At 40.9% G+C, this 16,508-nt stretch overlaps 1 protein-coding gene across 2 annotated transcripts in view; it reads right to left on the bottom strand.

The window, feature by feature from the left end:
• LOC128876161 (homeobox protein orthopedia-like) overlaps positions 1-16,508 on the bottom strand; it is a 41,906-nt gene that overhangs the window by 11,857 nt on the left and 13,541 nt on the right. The gene's annotated exons all lie outside the window — the stretch shown is intronic.

The following is a 16,508-nucleotide window of genomic DNA, read 5'->3' as shown; positions in this document are numbered from 1 at the left end:
AGACCAACGTGCCAGCCGACGGGGGTGGAGACACCCTCTGCTAACATGCAGGGATTATACGAATCTAATTGGATATATGGGATTTACAGGCTCCGGTGTACTCCAGGTATTGCCGGAAAGCGATCGTCGAGTCGGATTTCTACGGCGAAGGCGGTTTATTATGAGCTACTAAGTTTCGAGAGAATGGAAAACTGGCTGCCGTTAGCCATGATGGAGTCGTCTGCCGTCGCTTCGGGGGTCGTTCGCCCGACGAGGAGGAGAATCGGCTTCGAAATGAATCGTAAACCGCGTTATTCTATGATCCACAAGAGCCCAACACCGAATGGAATTTCAGAGATGTGCTAGAAGAAAAAATGGAGAGATCGAATCGATTTGATTTCGAGGTGATATAATCTTATTAAATTGGGGTGTCTAGGGTAAATTATATTTGTCACGTTTAATGAAGTATGATTGTGGCTTCTGAAGGAGTCCAATCTTAAAGTAATTTAGTAATTAAACCAAGTATGAATGAGTAATGTAGTCTTTGGTAAATCGTTCTGGAAAGTCACTTGTAGAAAAGCATGATAATTCGTAATTCAGTAGATGATTGTCGTTCTCATTTTGGGGGTGTCTAGTGTCGTTTGGAGAAGCTTAGGAACATCTGTTTCGTTTGAGCCTCTCAAGGATGGCCACTCATGGCGAGAGAATGGCATTAGAGTTGGTGCAGTGAGATCCAATTTATGTAATAGATCATTTTTGATACATTGAGCTAACCAATTATAACATTCGAAAAAGTAATTTCGTCTATGTACACTATGTACACAATTTATTCTGTTCTTCCACGTTTTGACCATCGAGTCAACTCTCTTCTTCTTCTCTTCTATACTATACTACCTATTACTTGTAATAATTAAACTATTTCTTCCTTGAATTTTACTCAACTCGCTGCACTTCTTATTCTGCGTTTCATTCAGATATTTCATCCATTAAAAGTGTTTCAACTGATGAAAACCAATGAGAACGAGGATGAGCGAAGGAATCGTCGATCCGTCGCGCGGCTCATGGTATCACAGTCGACGAAAGCTCGCGTTTTGCGTTCAGTTATTTCGTAACAGGAGTCATTAGCATTCACCTGCGTTAATTAACGGAAGTTCTGCCGTAGGTGTATGCGAGCTGCATCAGAGAGGGAGGGGCATGCACGTGATAATGCGCGATATATGCCTCGACAGTCCCTTGGTGCTTTTTCCCTCTTCTGGCTTACATCGTCGATGCTCACGCTGCGTGTAACAGCAAATTATCCACGGGCTTTTAGCCGTAGCTCTGCCGTAGTTGTACCGTGAAATCGACGCAACCACACCCACGAACGCCGCAAGAAACATTCGCAAAGACGAAAGGGATCGAACTGGGGGAGGACAGATTTTGCATATTCCACGTGTCGCGCTTGCTGACTCGGGGAGATGCGAACGTGGAATCGTTTCGTTGCGGAGATTTATTCGATTCCACTAGAAACCAAGACGGCATCGTTGATAAATAGCTGTAGTTTGAACGAATATTAATTGAAAAGGCTAGAAATCGGAATAATTGAAGCATCGCGAGAAAGAAAGATTCGTTAAGGCTTTGAAATGTAAAACTAAGCTTTAGTAGGTGCTTTGTTGATTTTAGATAGATTTGAGTTTTCGAGTTTAACGGTCTATTGATTTCTGAGATATTGCGTCATTTGTTGGAAAATGTTGCTTCAAGAAAATAATAAAGAATTTATAGAGAGATCGTTTCAAAGTCTCGTGATTGCCAATTTTTCCAATTTTGCCTCTATATTTATAGAATACAGCTTTCAAGACTTGAATCTTTAAGAGAATCTAGGGACATCGATTTTTGTTTATCTCTAGCGGCAGTGTTCCGGTCTAGACGGTTATTTTCGTGGCTTTAGCAAATTAAACAAAAATAACCAAACCTCTTCCTAACGATCTATTGAACCGGTTGATTCAAATACTTCCGAAAATATAGGACCGGCTACAGTTAAAACTGGAATAAATAAACGTCGCAATAAACGTATCAAGATTGTCCTGAGTGATTCAAAAGCTTTACATCTTTATTACAACACGATACAAATTAATTCCTGTGGTCATTATTATTTAATAATTCGACGGTTAGCGCCAATTCGAATTTTCAAGCGTAAATCCACAAAGATGATCGCTATTCTGATGGAAATATCAGCGATCTTTTGCTCGTATTTTATTCAAGCCGATAAAATAGTATCGCGGTTTCGTTATTAACGATCGTCGAATCGTTCTACGTCCGTGTATAGCACCTACACAACGACGACCGTCGATGATCGTAGATACCTATGAAATTGTGTTAATTTAAAGTTAATTACAAATATGACGATACAGCTCGCGCTATGACGAGAATGGAACTATCGTCCCCTATGATGACATGCGGACAAAGATGATTCGTCCGAAATGTTCCAGCGCTAATTGCATGCCTGGCGTGCTCGACGAATTACCGGTCATTAAACGTATACCTGAAAAATCGCCCACTATTGTCATCGAAAGACGGCAAATTGATGGTCACGCTTGATATCGTTATAGACGTGATTATCGAATGGCTCTAACTTGACAGGAGAATGCAAGACAGAATAGTGTCACGCGTGAGAAATGCATTAACCCAGTATCAGTGTCCTAGTTAGAGGACGCTTAGAACATATTTTTAGTGGTATTACAATTTGAATTAAAATATATTATTGATATAAGGAAATATCAAGTTGATTTTTCTAGATTGGAGTATACCCAGATCTTAGCTAACAAAATTATTTTAGAAGCAGTCAGAATGTTATCTTCGATCAACTCTTTGCATTTCAAACAGAATGATTGCTTACTTCATTCATTTTCTACATTTAAAATTGAACTGTTGTTTTGATGTTTTAACAAATCTAAGCACTATCCAATTATGCTACGAGGCTTGAAGTTAGCCATTTAGAATCATCCGGGGAGAAAGGGTTGAAGGAAACGTTTATCGAGACTATTACCGTCTCGACGATGAACTGTTAACAAACGGATTGAAAGGTATTCGAAAGGCAAAGGGTCCCAGAGCCAACCGGCTGGATCGAACGCCACGGAACACACCTTTCGATGACTAAGGTGGCTCTATGCCTTTCGTGGATATAATACCTCAGTTCGAGACGGGTCGGCCAGTCAATTAGGAACATTGCTTTTTAAAAATTGATCAATCACCGCACGCCTGCGGAGGCGCGTGCGCTGCTCGGGCAGCTGTTCCCAGGAAGCACCTGGAATCACGGCGAGGGTGGAAGCGAACACAAATGCTCTCGAATAATCAGCATCAGTCGCGATGATCACCGATCGGAATCTACGATCGAATATTTTATCTGAAAATACTGCTTCGTGTTCCTGCATACGCGAGAGAATTTCTGCCACTGACTAGAAAGACTCCTAATAAAATGTGAACATGATTTCAAGGGGTTGAATTCAGCACATAAGAGTGATAAAGAAAAGTAAGTCTCGGGTAATTAATTTCTCGGGTAATTAACTTCTTGAATTTCATTTAGTTCGATAGAATTCTTAAAAAATATTACCCAATGAATTTTGTACAGCCTTGCGGATCATCTGGAAGCTCGAATTTATTTGATGTATAAATCGATTTAAGCCTGCGTGGACTTGTATAAACTTATACAAACTGTACGAGCTAATATATATTCATGTGAACTTTTAAAACTTGTACACATCCCTTAAAATCGTCCCTACGCGTTATGAAAGTTTCAATTAATTTTTGCAACTTCTCTCAACGCACCGTGCAACGAAACATTTTCATATTTAAACAGTAAAATTTCCGCCAATTAAGAAACGACAGTAATACGATTTAAATTTTACCGTAAGGTGTGCTTAATGCAAACGATAATTAAAAACTAATTCTCGCAGAAGCGACGTCGGTTTGGCGCTCTATAAAATTTAATCGTGTGATCGATCGTGTACAACAAAGCAAATGGAAAATCATAGGTAAATAAAGAGACGTCGAAACGTCAGTAACGGACAACTCTGCGCGTGTACACAACTCTTGAATTAATAACTTGCGAGCGTATTACCGCTCGATAGCGGTAATAATGAAGTGTTAAATTCACGGTAAATCAATTCTTATGGCTTCTTCTCTCATCTCGTGGATTTGCGTTCGGCGATACAGGCGCGAAGATAATCGTTTATGCAAATTCAATGTCAACTGCGTAGGTGGAGACATACTGTCGGATAAACCCACTTCTTGCATCACCGACGAAAACATAAATCTCATTTGTAGGATATTCCTGCAATAAAGATCCGTGGAGTTGTTTATTATGTATCACATTTAATGCTAAGGTAAGAAGACGAATTGATACTTTTTAGTGTTTTGTTAAAGTACGAAGTCTAAAAGACACATTTTTATAGTCTCATATTGAATTCGAAAAACTGTCCCATAGCAAAAGTATCCCCGTGTCCCGAAACTGTACACAGAATTTTAAAGCCATTTTTGTTAAACGACATTTTTCAAACTCTTTGACGCAATATCTTGCGAGCAAATATTGACTTGGAATTTTGCACACGTAAGTAACGGTCTAAACTCCACTCGATATTTGTGAAGATTTCTTTCGCAGCTGGAAAGGTCTTGGCTCCAAAATTGGATGATATTTGAGACTTTAACGCGTTCAAATAATGGTTGCTCATGCATAAAGGAGACATAAAGTAACGATACATGTGAGCAGCGGGGCGAGAGTTCGTTTTTGTTCGATCGATAAATTTAATCTCTACTTTCACTTTATTAATATAAGCGTCTAGTATGCTTTGAAGAAGAGGTGAAGAATATATGTTCTAAAAGGAAACCCCTGACTTTATATCTCATTGATTACTCGGACATGAGAATTGTTAAGATAATCAAAAGTGTACAAGAATTTTAAGACACATCTGTTACACATTTCCTAGATTTCACTCGTATTCTTTTACTACTGTAAAAACCATCAGTTTGAACTTTTAACCCTTTGCACTCTCCGCCATTTTGTTGCAAAATGTGCGAACAGGAATCGCGTTACATTAAATAGTCTAACTTTAGAAACGTGCCTTTTTTGGTATTATTAGACTTTATTATAAATTTTTATAGCTTTCACGAAGCGTTGACACCACTGCAAACTTGAAGGATCTTTCAAAAGAGACTTCAGAATTTTGTTTTTTAATCTATTCAATATATTCTATGATGTATTATATAGTACATTGTAATATATATTGAATAAGTTCAATTGGTATATTTTGAATGAAGTACACATGATTCTAATTAAACATAATTAAATATTTCTCTCTAAATCTCTGCGTATACAGCATATTTTGGTTTGCCTTCTCGTGCTATTTCAATAAGAAAACTTCAAGGAAACATGCATTTTTTTCAAATTTTTCCTAGCATCAATTTATTCTACCACTAACAAAATTTGCTAGACTTATGATGTCCCATCATACGGGACATCCGAGACCAAAGGGTTAGAAATCCCCAATTTTCAGACCCAAAAATTAGACAGTGTAAACATCATTGCTTAGATTTGTCAAGAAGTGTCTACCCCTACATCTCATTCCGCGATATTCCGAATACGAGACCATCCAGTTTGTCAGGAATGACGAGGGCGTGCGATAAGGGACAGAAATCCGAGAACTGCGTCTAACTTTCCATTTCTCCGCTCCAATCGCGAATAGCTTGGTTTAACTCGAGGAAAGAGTTTCCGAGCTTCGGGAGAGCCTCGAAGGTGGCAGGAGGGAAGGTTTGGGCAGTCGAGACTGGGGTGGCCTAAAGGTTAGGGCGAGGTTTAGGAGGTGAAAGAGGCGGGCGAGACCTCGTAAAGGGGGTTTCAACGGGCGCTGATATAAATTGAGCTTGCCATCAAGGCAAGCGGCGGGATCTGCCCGAGACCCCAAGATATATAGAAGTAGCTTTCAGCACGCCATTGAAGGATAGTTCGACTCGCCTCGCCAAAAAATGCTCAGGAATCGCCGCAAAGCGGGATAACGTTTTTCTTTCGTAGACTTTTCACGAGCCAGAGGAGTGGCAGAAACGTTTCCACGGATGAAAACTTAATTCGTCCTCGTTCTTCTATCCCTCAAGGATGGATTCTCGCCTCGAGCCGCGGCGAGACGCGCGAATCTCGCTGGGTCACGCGTCTGCGAAAGTAGAATGGGACGGCCATGAGTCAGACGAGTCTCCAGGAGTGGAATTTTAAATAAGAGAGCCGCCCGTGTTCTGGAAAATGCATTACTTTTTCAACGTCTCGAGCTGGTGACTGATTCTTTTCAGAAACAGATGTTTAATCAGTTGAACCTCGTGAAAAAAACAAAGTAGATGTTAATTAGATAAAAGTATGAAGATTACAGAGTGACTTGCGCCTCGTGTACTTCGGAATACTTCGAAATTGGCGATGTTCGGTGTATGGCGAAAAGGGAGGAAAGTCCGATTCGATGGCGTTAGCGGCTAATATTTAATGAAAATAAATACTACATAAGTTCGGCGCGATGCGACCTTGATTGATGACGGTGGTTGGGCTCCTGTCCGAGGGTGGCAAGACGCATTACCCGGACCGCCTACTGTTTCACGCTGGGTTGCGTCGTCGGAAGGGACGTTTTCGTTGGGCCATTAGTGGGTCGTCGTGATCTAACGTCACGCGGAATTAAAATTCGAGAATCACCCTCGAAACTCCGTTTTCGAAATTAACTTTTCACTCGACATCCCCGGATGCATTTACAAAATTTGCATAAATCTTCTTCAGCCGTACCTCATAAATCACAGTTACTATTTTCATATTTCGATCAAAATTCACAGCGTGTAAAAGATACTTTTCCCTTCTTAGCAGTTGTGAGCTCGGTTTGATTAGTTTATCATAGAGCATCCCTTAAATTTGTTCAACTTTCTCCTGCTATTTCCAACATATTTTTTCAATTTCTTAAGTTTATTCTGTATTTTTATGCAAACATCACTTTCATATGAAATACTGTGAGTTTTGTATATTCTATAATTGGTTTTGCATTGAAAAACAATCTTGGAAGAAATAGTACGTGTTAAAATTGCTTCGTAAAATGTCACGTTGCAATGAATGACGTAACAGTCTTCCGAACAGCTCTCAAAGTGTTTAAAGCTTCCACCAACGAAGTTGCGAAAAAAAAAGTTCTTCTCTGTAGCGCGAAGAACTTCATAAATGTCGCGAAACAGCCGATAAAATGCAGGTATGCAACTCCCGCGTGCACCGCGAGCTGTGAACTTGATCCATTTATACTTTATTATGGTTTCACGGACGCAATATCGTTGGCTCGGGATGCCTGTCGTCAAATTAGCCTGAATCGGTCGTGGAGCCGGATTTATCTTCTCGAGTAAGTGCGATCGCAAAAATCTCTATGGCGCCGTGCGCTCACCGTGGAACGATCAATCGTATGCTTCACTTTCTTGAAAGCCAGATACTCGTACTAAAACATGTCGACGTACTTTCACCATCTACTTCTTCTAGAGGTCTTTTCTTTATATTTTAAATTCCCAAACAAGTATCTATAGCTATAAAGTGTCTACATCGAAATGTAATTATTACTTTTAAATTATACTTACGTAATGCTCAATTTATGTGCCAATGAAAATTTCACTCCATTAAAAAAAAATCATTCTTTAACACGTTGGCTGTCAAGCTAAAACTCGTGAAAATTTTTATGAAGTTAAAATTTTGTCTCGAAACTATTGAAGATTAGATAATTTAACATCTACCAAATTCGCGAATCCCATCCAGATTTCTATTCATTATTGTCTCACCTTTGAAATTAATTCTTTTAGCTCCTTAATGGAAAGTCCTGTCACTAATTATTTTCTTTCTAAAAATAAGTCAGTCCACATATATTTGACAATAACGAAAACAGTTTCTCTTCTGCAAAAAAACAAAAAAAATGTACGTCCCAAGTTCACCAGAATTTTGTGATTTCGAGATGCTAATGGACCCGAACGCAACTGCAGAAACCACCTAGCGTGAAAATCGAGCCTCAAAGTCGAACGAGGAACGACGGCGATCGGTTTCACCCCAACGGTCGTGTATTTTCGCGGGTGTGAAATTATTCAGGGCTGGTAGACGTCATAACAAAATGGGCGTTAGATGATGCTCCCTAGGGTGATAGCGGCGACATAGTTTATCCATTGAGAACCCCACATTCTCTCCTCCATACCTAGCCGGGTGTACACGGGGATGCTTTTCTCTCGTCGTGTGTTCGAGGCGGGCGTTGGTGTGCGTGCGCGGTAGCCAGCGTGATATTTTTCGTCCACGACACGTAAGAGCTAATATCGCGGTCTATGCATATTTATACGGCATTAAAAATCACCCCTCCCTTAAAATGCATAGGCTGCTGCATAGCAGACGCGCTGAATCTTCGTCGAGCTGCGTAGGCTGAAGCGTTTGTCACGTTGGGGGTTGGCTAGCAGACGGCCGCCTCGTTCCCTCGCAACTTTTACCGTTTCATTGAGACATTTCCTCGAATTCCCACTTCTCTGGGAAAATTTGTGACGGGACATTACTATTTTAATATAATTAACCACGAAATTCACGCTTCTAGCCAATTAGGATTTATTATCTAGCTGGATGGGGGCTCTCCTTTCAGAGTTGGAGTGGAAATTTATTCCTTGTGAGGGTAGAATGAACCAGTGTAAGAAATATAATTTACCCTACCCGGGTAGAAATAAACATTTACTTTGTATGATACATACTTGACTTATCCCCAATTATATATTAAGTATTATTATTGCAATCACACTCTAAAGTTGATTTTTAACACCACATGTAACAATTCTATTTTATAGGCACATCTCTTATCTTGTTAACAATATTCAATAACCCCCCAGATGAAGCCAGTGAAATATTCCCCATCCATGAAAATAGCACTTGCATAATGAGACAGTTCTACAGTTCTAATGAGACAAGTCTACAGTTCTCGACTAGTAAATGTATTCGTGAATTTCTAGGATTCCTTCCCAATCGCGTATAAATAGGAATAATCGTATGTATTATAGCTATATCCGGCATAAAACTTTTATAGCACGATATGCATAAATGATACACACTCCCAACCTAGAAAAATGCTGAGATCTGAAATCGATACATCATCGTCGTCCTTGCATTTGTTTCCCTATTTATCCCACAATTTATTAACGCACGAAAAGCCTCTGGGTTCCACTGATGGTCTAATATTAGAATAATGGCCGTTGCGTTCGTGTATTCTTATTCTCGTAGCGAAACGAAACGTGGATTTATTTTTTGTACGTGTCACCTCGCGTTGCCAGGTGTGTTCGATATTCGTTCGATGGCGTTCATACGTTACCTGGGCAGGAACGATGTGGAAGTGATTTAATACGAGACAGAACAGTGATCGAGAGTGATTCGCGTTTGGCGACGAAACTTGACGCGCGCATGTTTGATGCGCCATCGTAAAACACTCGATTGCCGCGTACACGTGTCTGGTTATACGGTCTGGACGCATCCAGGTAAATGATCAGTGATAGTTTACGGGCGGAAATTTTGCAAATGGAAATTGCATATCGATCATACCCCGGCCATCGATACTTGATTCAACGCCCGGAGACCATAATTCCATATTAGCCTACTGCGTTTCCACTTTTTATCGCTGTTTTCCCTCTTTTTTTTTTTCATTGTTTACTGCACGGCGTTAAGTGAGATCAATCGAACGAGTTTTTTTTTCGTCGGTCCAGTTACCATGGAAAAAGCGCGTAATTAAAAATTCTATTCGTGTAAGAGTAATTGGTCGTGCAGAGCAATACGTTCAGATTAAACTTTATTTTTTAGTATTTAATCTCGATACCACGGACCAGTGGCTCTTGCCACCCTGCGAGAGAACATTCGTAGACGATGAAAGAACAATGCGGATGTAGACCACGATGTCATGTCTGTGATATTATGACGTGGTTTTGGGTAATTGGGGATTGAATGGTAAACGCCCGTGAAATGGACTGATTTAATACATAGATGTACATACACAAAGTTAAATGAAATTTCTGTAATGGACTAATTTATTTTTGGAGGGTGGGAGGTTTATAATAAATTCTTTGCATTGAATTCCGATATCTTAATACAGAAAATTGTGTTTGCTACGATGGGATTAAGTTCTTCGCTTATCAATTCTTTAACTCTATTATTCTCTCTATTAAAATTCTAGTATCTGTTGCAAAAATTAAGATCACCTAATTTGAATTCTATCCAGAAATTCCTCGAGGTCATCAGTACAGAGACAAGTTTACAAATGGTTGGAAAGATTTGGTTCGAATTGGGCTCTCCAACTTCCCGAGCGAAACAGTGAAACCATTTCCCATTTCTCAGGACAACGCAATAACGAACTACGTTTACCCCCGGTCCAGTCACTTGTTTGTCCCAGAGGATGGTCGAATGACACCGCCATTCGTCCAGCTCCCGTGGGATACTTTGAAAGCAATACCCAACATTCGCCACCGTGGACCGTCTCCCAGGGCGGCATATGTGACTTTTAGCAGTCGAAATGCGCCGTTGCTGGCGCAGACACAGATTTCGGCTTCGATCGAACCCCTCCCCATCCCCCTGTGCAAATGAATCGGGACAATGAGCTTCTGGATAAACTTCCTCGCGTCTCCGATATCCGAGGTTACTTCTTCGTATAATGAAACGAGCCGATGAACTTTGGCAAATAAGCCCCGTTCGATTAGCAAAATCTTCAATGTATAAAATGGATAAAATTATGTGGCGATGGTTTAGTCTTCCTGATTTTAATGTGAAAGTAAAGTATAGTGTAGTATTTTGATGATCAAGTGTTTTCGACCTTAATATAGTGCTGAAGTAATGTTAATTAATGGGAATGAAATATGATATAATTTAAAAATAATGGGGCGTTTTCAATCTTATTCTTAATAACATTTGAAGTTTATAAAATCAGAGCACAGTATACATTTAGATTATACGTGTTGGAATGCTTCACCTTTTCAAAATACTTCTAATGATCGATGTTCTAATAATGATAGACAAATATCTTTCATTAGAATTCGTACAAAATTTAGCGAAACATATAAATCTACATACATGGTGTAATTTAATAGTATGTACACCATTAAATACCATAGGGTGACTCGTTAAAAAATAAATTGCACATCAAACCATCCTTCAGTAGATGCAATTAACCTTTTTCCTGAAACCTGAAGAAACTCCATTGATCTAAAGCGATCTACTTTATCGCCAATGATCACGCATTACGACCAACGATAACCTTTCCAAACCTCGAGTAAACATTTTACCAGCGTGCACGCACCCGTTCTCAAAGTTTCTCCGTAAAACCCGGAAGCACTCTCCGCGTATTTGCAGACGGAAGAGTTTGAAGCGTCCTGGCAATCTCTCAGCAAAGTGTATCCGAGGCCACAATCTTATCACTTCTCCAATTGAATCGTAAAACCAGTAAAACCGTGGGTTCGTAAACCGTCGTTCCTCTTTTCATTCGAGGCGGTGAATCCATTAGCAGTATTAATTCACGCTTCGGAAAGATCACGACAGGATAACGGGGAACGAAAGAGCCGCGAAACGGGCGCGGAATGGAATAGGGCAGTTCGAAGACAACGTTTTCGCTCGACGGCGAAAGCCCCTCCCAGACCTCACGGTGGATATTTCTCTCTCTCTCTTTTTTTTTTTCATCCCTCGTTGAGCTTTTGGCGCAGGTCTGGGCCATCGACGGAAGGTCGTACTCCATAAAATTTCCGAGCAGTAGTAATCGAAAGGACCCTTCAGCCTAGAAACGACCGGTTACCTGAGGCAGTTAAGTTAAATGCCTGTTAGCAGACGTTAACTGCCCCTGGCCGCTATGGGTTCTATTCCGTGGACGATTGCAATTTTAATCGCGCTCTTCATTATGATTAAATTTAAATCGGCTGTGTGCTGGTCTAATAAAGCTCGTTTCCAACGGCCGCGCCGGAGGCTGCGACCAGCTACCGCTGGAAAACAAAAAATGTCTCCGGGGTGGATTAAAATACGCGTAATTAAAACCGTAAAGCGCCAATACGTGTCCCCCGAAAATAGACTGTCGGCTTTGCGATAAATGTCCGGCTGAAAAAAGCTTTTGTCTGCCAACGCCTCGCGCGGTGACCCCCGCGGATGATTGAGCTTTATTCGAAGCATCGAGAGCGGTTAATTAATATTCTAGAAATGATTGACGGTAAGGAACTACGTGCCGTTCGTTTCTAAAATCGTACATCGAGCGAATAAAAGCGAGCGCGCGCGCGTAAAAAGCCATTGACCTCCGCTCACCATTGGGGGTGGAGAAAAAAAAAGAGACCACTGGACGCGCATCGCGCGCTGATAGCATTTTTTCCCGACGCTTCCACCAACCCGTGAAATTATTTATGACCGTCGAATCGCCGTTTTACCGGTCGAATAATTTTCGAATATCGTTGGATTTTGCACGGGGATGCCACATTTTCATCCCGCCGCCCGCTGACCCCCTCCGGCGTGGCGCAGACGATTTTATTATTTCGAGTAATGTTCGTCGGTTGGAGGGTATATCCAGTCGTTACTGGAAATTTTTGGCTACGCTTTATTGCAGTATTTTGCGAATCGTAAAATAGTTTGATGTCGTCGTAACAACGTACCTACGATAAATCCCATCGTGGCGCCAACAGGTAAATCTATTTCGTCTGATATCTTGGAAACTGTTAGGCTCGAGGGAAGAATGTTTCTCGTAAAAGCGGTGGTACTAATGAAATTATTGAATCTTTGACTCGATGAATAGATAAATTAACCTATATTCATGTCTCAGTAACTAGAAAAGTTCCTGTACCGTCACTTTATCTCAGGTACAAAACATTCAATATCAGAAAGGTGAGCATTCTGTTATTCGAAAATTTCGTCAACCCAAACACCATGTCTCTCTATTACTTCCGCTAATGGAGGTTCCGCTATAGTTCCAGCCCTCCTTTATCCCCCATCCCTCCATTTTTTCCTTCATCGTGTTACTCTTCCTTGTAGCTAGGAGTACTTTACTCTCTACTCCAAGTCCAGAATAAAATATAAATAAAGTGTATTTACTAGTAATTAAACCAAGTGGAAGAACGGAGTGATGGCCATACAAACTTTTCAAACGATAAAGTTGGCGCCATTTGATTATTTTATTTCGACTAATTAAAGAGACTTGAGGGAGAGGTTGTTAAATCGAAGGCACGCAGTTCGTTACGTTTCGGATAATCGCAATTGAGGTAAAAAAAAAAGTTGCAACGACTCAGACGACGACCTTGGCCGAGCGTGGCCACTCGAAACGAGTGCCAACCAATTGAAAACGTTATTACGTTAGAGCGTAATTAAATGCCTCGCATAATTTCGGAATCGGGCAACGCGATGCTCAACGTTCGTAGTAATTTGTTGATTGTAAAGCAGTCCCGGCGATGTGTTATCGCGCAAGCAATGTAATAGTTGTTAATTAACAGCAATTAGAGAGGGAACGGCAATTACACCTCTTTTCGAGTAATAATAAATTGCAAGAGATCGATAAATCGTAATATTTCATTATGCCTGGCCCCGAATATTTTCCTGGTAATTAGAAACTCCCCCCACCTCATCTCGTACGTCCCTCTTCCTCTAACTAACGCTATCATCCCATTAAAACAGCCGTTTGTTAATTTTTACGCTCCATACTTTCTCTCTCTCTCTCTTCCCTATCTTTCTATATGCCCAGCTGGCTGATACATTTGGAAAAGCCCGCAGCGCTTCCGTTTCCGACTATTTCGCTCGATTAAAACGTTCCTGATTGTTCGCGTGTTAGAAAAATTTCCGCGGACTTTATAATCGCGGAAACTCGTTCTTTCGACGATCCTTGGTATCGCCAATTACCCCGTATAGGGAACATAATTTAATCGCGCAAGCCAGTTACTCGATTTTCGCTCGAATCGTTTGATTATTTTCCTAACTGGCTACAGTCCGCGATCGCGGAACCGTGGCTCTCTTCGTTAAGCGAAATATGTATTTTCTGCGCATCGTTTCGCATCGCCTCGTTATCGTTGCGAGCGCAAGCGTTCAATGTTTCGATCTCGTACTCTATGGAATCGAATTTCACCTCTGGGCGTTGATTCGACCCTTTTTTACGCGATATGTTAAAGTAAACGATTTTTGGATGGGGTAGTGGATCTAGAAGAGCTCGAAAAGCGAGAGTAACAAATGAAATCATTAATAGATTCGAAAATTTAAGAGATCGGAGAATCCCAGCCCCTAGAAATAATAAAAATGGAGTAGGAACATTTCTGTGAATGTACAAAGTTTTTTCACAGAACAAAGGTACGATTTGGTGTATGATTAATAAATTTCTTTTGTCAATTGTGTAACCTCAAACTCGGACAATTTTTATTAGCAGCTAGAGTCTACCTTTGAATCATCTTCAGAACAGAAAATATTACAATAGAACGTAATATATCATTAAATACTGGCAAATGAAGAGTAAATGGCACCAAAATCTAGCCATAGAGCAATAGTCAAGCCGTGATAGAAAACGCACGTTTCAAAGAACCAATGCATACCGATCACCTGCACCCTGGGCAACCTTCGAGCACAGGGTGCATTCGCGACGCGGTCGAGCCACGTGTGCATCGGTTGAAACATGCGTGGGTGGTTCCAATCCTCCTGAAAATATTCAGCAACGGTAGTCCACCATGGCGAGTCAAGAAATCTTTGATAGCGACGCTCGATAGTACAGCGACGCTGGGCGCCGGCGCCTTTCCCTAGCAGCCCCATTGGTGCCTGAGTCCCTCTCCACGCGAGAGCCCGCCGCCAGGTTTCCTTGGAAACGCTTCGTTCGCTCTGATGTCTACCCTCGCCCACGGAAAACCTCTTTCAATTAGGCAGCCAGCCACCCCGAGCACCGACCGAACAGGAATCTGTCTTTCTCCTTTCTCAGAGTTGCCTACTCGAAACGCAAGCTTTACCTGCGTCGAAGGGACTGGCTTTGCTCGACTCCCTTCTCGCCTCGACGATCTCTTTCCACCCCACGCCCCCGATAAACGGTTCCCTCTGTTTCTTAATAATTGCGTCTGTGGAAGCAGCAGAACTGGAGTACTGGAAATTTTGTTTTACCATCGTCATAGATTCGAAGGTGGGCGATGTTACACGAAGTCTTTATTGTATGGAAAAAATATGATAGATTCGGGGGAATTTCATTAGAAATCGATTAGATAGTTTGTCAGAATTACGTAGAATTTCGGTAGAAAATGATTAAACTGGCAGAGAAGTTTATTACGATTAAATAGAATTTTTCCCATGATTAACCCCTTAAGCTACAACCACGTGGGAGACTCGTGGTCGGATATTCGGGCCAAAACTGATTACCACGAGCCTGGCCCGTGATGCATTGCCCGGACCAAATGTAAACATCACATTTTGGTCCCAGGCTGTTGGAGCTTAAATCGTTGCTTAAGGAGTTAAAATATTGGCAAGCTTCGGCAGTGTTCCTTACCACATTCGCGATCCGCAGGTATTTTACTTTATTAATATCGAGTACTGGCGAAAACAATAAAATTCTGAAGCTAGACATCGCAAATTTGTATCGTCAGAGCGAAGATAAAAGTTACAGAATATGTTGTGAAATATCAATGTTGTAAATATGTAGTTTATTAAATATAAAGGTTTCTATAATTTTGTCATAACCTAGAATAGAATTTGATGTGACATGAATTCACGCCCGCGAATGTGTTGAAATACTCAACAATTATCGAATAAGAACTGTGTTGTACACGCAATAAATATATTTCCTTTCAAATTGTCAATTTCCTTTCAGCAGTTTTAAACCTGTGGCTCGATCTAGCCCCAAGAGAACAGTTTTAAATAACGTAAACTTAAACAGCGTCCTGCCACTTCCACGATTGCGATTTCTTGTAACGACGAGAAATATTTACACGTAAGAAACGCCCACGGCGCTGGAATTTTTCCCAGGCGCGTCGTTCTATAAAATTCGCGTTTTATAAAAGCTTACAGGTGTTCTCCGATTCGGAGACGATCAAAAACATCGGCGGGGCACCGTCGAGGAAATAATTCATGCGACGGAATAGACCCAAACGAGAGACATGAAACTTTAATTGTCCGAGAAGCGTGAAAACTTAATCATGGAAGCAAAAATTCCCCGGGACGGATTTGGACGCTATTTGTCTGGGGATTTAATAAAGAGAATTGCGACGGGGCTACTTTTGCGAAGCGGATGTCCAATGAGTCCATGGAAGAATATATAGAGTGCTTTATAATGCCTCGTACGATCACGAACGGAACGGTTTTACGTGAAAAATAAATGGAAAATGTGGAATAATTTTATTTTTTAAGAATATAGAAAGTACGAAATATTCTTTAATAATATTTCTCAAATAAATAACTGACAAGTATAGCCGCAACGTAAAAATTCAAATACGTTTTGAAGTATGTAATAATGTTCTTTCGACCGAATTACGAGGTGATGAATATCGATGATCGACGTACGTGGAAAAAGTCGGTGAATTCT

This window comes from Hylaeus volcanicus, chromosome 1 (genome assembly GCF_026283585.1).
Source record: "Hylaeus volcanicus isolate JK05 chromosome 1, UHH_iyHylVolc1.0_haploid, whole genome shotgun sequence".
Classification (NCBI taxonomy): domain Eukaryota; kingdom Metazoa; phylum Arthropoda; class Insecta; order Hymenoptera; family Colletidae; genus Hylaeus; species Hylaeus volcanicus.
Note: the sequence above shows the minus strand (reverse complement) of the source record. Positions and strands in the feature narration are given on the sequence as shown.